The sequence below is a fragment of the Neomonachus schauinslandi genome, chromosome 10 (genome assembly GCF_002201575.2).
Source record: "Neomonachus schauinslandi chromosome 10, ASM220157v2, whole genome shotgun sequence".
NCBI lineage: Eukaryota > Metazoa > Chordata > Mammalia > Carnivora > Phocidae > Neomonachus > Neomonachus schauinslandi.
The window spans coordinates 48787217-48793059 of NC_058412.1; positions in this window are offsets into that span (position 1 = coordinate 48787217).

The following is a 5843-nucleotide window of genomic DNA, read 5'->3' on the forward strand; positions in this document are numbered from 1 at the left end:
CCCCCCCCCGCGGACGCCTTCATTGCTGCTCCTCCCCCCTCCCCGGGCCGGGGGCCCCCCTCACGCCTCCCCGCCGCCCCTCCCCCACCCCGGAGCCGGAAAGGCACCGACTGCACCGACCTGCCCGCCGCCTCCGGGGCGGAGCGCACAAAGGGGCAAAGTTTCCCGGCCCGCGCTGCCGCCGCCACCACCGTCGCGGCCGCCGCCGCCGCCTGGGGCGCCCGCCTCACGGAGCGCCTGGCCGGGCCGAGCTCGGCGCGCGGAGCCCCCCGCCCGGGCCGAGGAGGGGACGGCGCAGGAGGAAGGAAGAGGCAGCGGCGGCCGCGGCGGCAGCAGCAGCAGCAATGAAGGCGTCCGCGGGACTCCCCGCCCCCCGCGCGCCGCGGCACGTGCTCGCCCGGGGACTCCCCCGCCCGGGAGGGCGCGCACGTGCGGCCCCGCCGAGCCCCGCCGGCCTCGCCGGCCCCGCCGCCCCCTCCGCCCGGCCCGGGGCTGCTCGAATGGGGGGAGGTTTGTTCCCGCGGAGGGGGAGGGGACGGAGCGGGCAGCCCGCGGGCGGGTGGCGGCAGGGCCCGGCTCCGCCGCCGCGCCTTTGCACCTGCAGTACCTCCCCGCCCCCGCGTCGGCCCTCCCAGGACCCGGCTGCCCCCTTCGGGCTAGCGGCCCCCGCCCTCCGGCTCTTCTGCAGCCCGGGCGGGCGAGGCGGGCCGCGCGGGGTGGGGCACGCGGACCTCCCAGCCTAGGCCCTCGGCCGAGCCGGCCCCGGTGTCCCCATTTCCTGCCGCTCCCTGCGGGCCCGAGCGGTCTGGGACGACCCCGGAGCCCCTGGGAGCACTGAGCTCCGGGCCTGACTGACCCCCCTCTCCCGGCTGCCGCTCGCTCATTCCGAGGCAGGACAATGGGGGACATCGCGCGTTTGCGTACCGAGTCAGCCTGGCCGGCAAGGAGGGGTTACCCGGGGACAGAGGCTGCGGGCCGGCTGCGGGGCACCCTCGCAGGGGTCACGGCCGAGCGCCGTACTCAGGCGGACCCCAGGGCCCTGCCATCGCGAGCCTCCCCCGCGCCGCGCTCGGCTCTTTCGCGTCGAAAACAAAGACTAATCCGATACCCCCGCCCTGCCTCCCAGAGGAGGGGGAACGGGCGCGTCGCGGAGGGTAACGGAGGAGGACAGCGTTCAGGAGGGGCTCAGAGAACCTCCGACGGGGCCGTGGCGCAACCAAGCCCCATTAGCGGGTGCACACACTTTGAAAAGTCACCCTGGGCTATTTTCCAGACAGAGGACAAGGAGCAAGGCACAAGAATATTTCCAAGTTGCCAAACTGCCCGTTCTCTCTGCTGCTTTTTTTTTTCCCTCACCTGTTGTGCAGGCCAAGTTGAAATTCCAGGTTAGATTAATTCAGTTCCACCCATCTGGCCTGACTGCCAGGCTGCTGTCCGCAGCTGCCTTCCTCCTACCTGGGTTGCTGGGGAGAAGGGTGGGTCTCTAACACACACACACACACACACACACGCTCGCGCGCGGGCAAGTCCTGGCAGAAACAACCTTGGGGCGGACTGGCCTGACCAGTTTGGGCGGTGCTCGGGGAGCCAGGTACCTGGCAGGCATTCCCGCCCGGCTGAAGCTAACAACTCAGCCAGAACTGGAAAAAGAGCATTCGGCCGGCTATTTAGAAGAAACAAAAAAAGTAACTGATCTCAAGTAGCGCTGTCCAGAAAGCCCTAGGCGGCAGGAGAAGCCCGGGTTCTGCCTGGAACTTCCCTCCTCGCAGGCCTTTTTTTGACAGCGTGCGCCAGTGGCCAGGTTGTCAGCCGCGGGTGGGTGGGGAACATGGCTGCAATACTTACTTCCTACCTTGGTGTGTGAGAGGACTAAAGAGTTTCTGTTCGGGGAAGTAAGTCTAGAACTGAGAAGAGATACTTAGTGTAATTTTCAACCAAATATGAGAACAGGTTGTGGACTTGAAATTGTTGTCAATGTAATAAATGTTTAATGTTTTAAGTAATTTTATTTTAATAAAAATTATATAAAAGAAAATGTAGAACATATAGAGAATTCGAAGACAAGCATCACCCAAATACAACCACATTTAACCATGTGTATATTTCCTTCCAGCCTTCTCTATTTGTAGATTAGTTCCTTGTTTTTAAATAACATGGCTGTACACACTCTGATTACGCAATTTGCTTGCCTTCTTTTCACTTACCATTATACCATAAGCATTTCCCTATTTGTTACACAATCTCCAGATAGCGTGACAATGGGGCGAAGCAGGTGGCTTAGGGACAGCAAATTCTGGGTTCTAGACCCGGCTGTGTCATTTGCTAGCAGAGTGACCTTGGACAAGGTACTCACCATCTCTGAGAGAATCCAAGTACTTGGCCTACCGCTCTCTGGACAGCGCTACTTGAAATCAGTTACTTCTTTTTTTTCTTCATAGGGCATAATAAATGAGAACAGTTACTGTCTCATCCATAGAACAACTTTGTGAACTAGGTACTATCATGAAACTCATTTTACAGATAAAGAAACAGAGAGATTAAGTAACTAGCCCAAGGTCACCCAGCTAGTAAATGGTAGGTTCAGAATTTGAGCCTGGCATCTTTCCTCCCGTATTCTGAGCAATTTCCTGCCAAAAAACTCTCCACCAGCTATCTATGAGGGGGTTGTTTCACAAAACCCCCTGGCTTAGCTAGCTAGGTGGATGCTGGTGCCATTCGCCAAGACAGAGTACGGGAGGAGAGATACCTGGAGGCGTCCGTGTGGAGCTGAGGGATGGGGCCTGGGCTGGAAACACACCCGCGGGCCCCATTGCTGAGCACCGTGTAAGTGAGGCCTCAGATGTGGAGGGGCTCACGGGTAGTGGACGCGGAGCGTGAGAGGGGAAGGCAGCCAGGACAGAGCCCCAGGGAACGCCAGCTCCCAACGAACAGCGGCTGACAAGGGGCCAGCCAGAGAGACTGAGAAGAAGCCACCCGAGAGGTGGGAGGGAAACCGGGCCCAGACCAACACCTGCCTGTGCTTTCCCAGCGGCTTCTCCCTCTGGAACCCTGCACTTGGACAGTCTCATTTGCTCATTCCCTGTGCCTAGGGAAACCCCTTCGCCCCTCACCACCAACCCCCTTCCAGCTACTCCTTCTACTTGCCAAATTTCCACTCATCCTGCAAGTCTCCGCATAAATGCCAGTTCTCCTGCGAAACTTCTTCCAGCTCCTGGGATTCCAGAGCCCCACCCACCCCCACCCCTACCCCAGAAGTTTGAAGCTCCCTCCCTTTGCCACAGTTATCTTATCAGCATTGTAATTGTTTGCACATTTCCCTCCCAGTTACTATGAGCTCCTGGAGGGCTGGGACCTCGTCTTTCCACCTTTGTAACCCTAGACCTAGCGCTGGATCAATATGTGTTGAATGAAGAAACGAGGTCAGTAGAACCTGATTAATGACATATCCCAGTGACACGGAAGACCCACAGGCCTCCAAGGGGTTTTTTCCAGCGGGCTTTCTGGGCTCTGCAGCCTTGCGCGCTGCCGGCTTACTCCTTCCTCGCACTCAGGGCGGCAGAGCATCTGGGACAGCGCCGAGCCTCTCTGTCCCGCGGCCGCATTAAGCTAGAGGCAGTGAGTGGTTCGCTAACCGTGGTCCCCAGACGCGGCGTCACCAGCACCTGGGAACTTGTTAGAAATGCCAGCTCTCGGGCCCCACCCTAAACCTACTCGAGCAGAAACTGGAGGTGGGGCCCCGCGCTGTGTTTTAACAAGCCCTTCGGGAGATGCCCGCCGAAGTTGCAGAAGCACTGGACTCGTGGAAGCCAGCGGTTGAGAAGAAGCCAATTCAGCACCCCGGCGGCGGCCGGGATCAGGCCCGAGGCACTTAGAGGGAGACCGAGAGAGGCTCCCTTTATTAAGCAGCGGTGGGGCGCCACCCCCAGCGACCGAAGACTGAGGCTTTTTAGGCCAGGGCTCCGATGAGGTCAGGACCTGGCTGCCGCAGCTGCCCCAAGGGTTAGAAAGGGAAATCCCGTCGCGAAGGAAACAAGCCCAGTGGGCTGCAGGTTCTGCAGGGTGGGCAGGGGGCGTTGCCCTGCTTGGGGATGGAGGTGGCGCTGGGAAATAATGAGGACTTCCAGCTCCACGGAGGAACTGCGGTGGCTTCAGCACCCGGCGAAAGAGCACAGGAAGTTGAGTTGGAGGTGCCCGCGTGGTTCTTCTGGAAGTCACTTCGTGGAATCAGCACTGCTGCTTGTTTGCGGAACCTGCAAATGATCATGCGTCCCTCACCTCTGAGATGCTTGACCCTGCTCCTTCTCTTTAGCTAATAAGCAATTTGTCCTGTTTGAAGAAGGAGCTTTGTCCTATGGAACCTTTTGCAGAAATGTAAAAAGACAGCCAGGTCCACGCCTGGGCTTCGTGTTCAAGATTGAAGGCATTGGGAGGTTTATTTGGGGACGTGTTTCTTCTTTGATCACGTATTGGTTTAAAATGTTATCAGCTACTGTTCGCATAGAGCTTTCCCTTTGCAAAGCACTTCCACGTACATTATCATTCGGTCTGCGTAGTGGCTAATACGCCAAGGGCAAGTGTTACTTTCCTTTTCTTTCTGTGACATAGCTTTTCTTCTTATTATCACCATTTTACAGATAAAGGAACTGGGGCTCAGAGAGGTAGTTTGTCTGAGGTCATTCACTACCAGGTGGCACAATTGGGCCTACAATCCGGGACCTCTGTGATTCTCCTATCAGGGCCAGGGCTGACACGGGGCAGAAGCTGGCCTTTTGCTCCTGGGAGAAGAGATTCATCAGTGGATTCCTTTTGGACATGCATTGGTTAGTGTGACACGTGTAGGGTATCTAGACTATGTTTTTGAGTAGCTCAGCAAATGCTTTCGTGTTTTATTTCTGTGACTTCATTTTGAATTTAGGCTGAATCAAATAGACTATATAACTTGCAAGGAGAATGCGAGGCCCCCACCATAATAGGAAAAAGATGAAATAACCTGGAAATCTTCTAACCTTCTAACCTAAGGGGGCTGGGCAGGAGGGTGGGAACTTTGATGGACTCTGAGACTCAGGCTGCTGAATACCCAACAGGGATAAAGGCCTTGGTACACTTCCCCCCAAACCTTGATTTGACCGGATGTAACAGGACCTGTTAGGTTTCGCTATAATAACAAACAATCCCCACGTCTCAGTGTTTACATAAACGTTTATTTCTCAATCATGAAATCTGTCCACTGGGGGTCAATAGGAGCTCCATTTCCCATAGCTACTCGGGGACACGGGCAACTACAACTGGACATGTTGCCTCCTCGACCCTGAAGGCAGGAAATGAGGATGGGGCAAATCAAGCACTAATTTCCGAAGTGTTTGCCTGGAAGCAATTCACATCATTTCTGCTCTCATTTCACTGGCCAAAGCAAGTCACAAGGTGGCGAGGAAGCGCAGTAGGTGCGATGCTCCCATGTGCCTGGAAGGAGAAGCAAACATTTGGTTAACAGCACTAGTAACACACAGGGAATAGTGTCTGCAGGGGAGGTGGATGTGGATATCTGAGGGGTGCAATCAGTTCTGCCCATTTCATGAGTGCTTCCGCCTCCTGGGGATGTGTATCTGAGATTCCCATTCTATTGGGTTGTCACTTCTCCCACTAGAGAGGATTCAGAGACTCAGACCCGGGACAAAGAAATCTGAGCGGAGGGAAGCATGTGGAAGAGATGAGTGGCAGTGGGACAAACAGAGTAGAAATGAATGTGTGACTTGAGAAAGAATCCAGCAGAGGAAAGGACTCAGGGTATATGTGTCACCAGGGGCCTGCCTGCTAAAGGAAAATTCTAAAACAGCAGAATGATG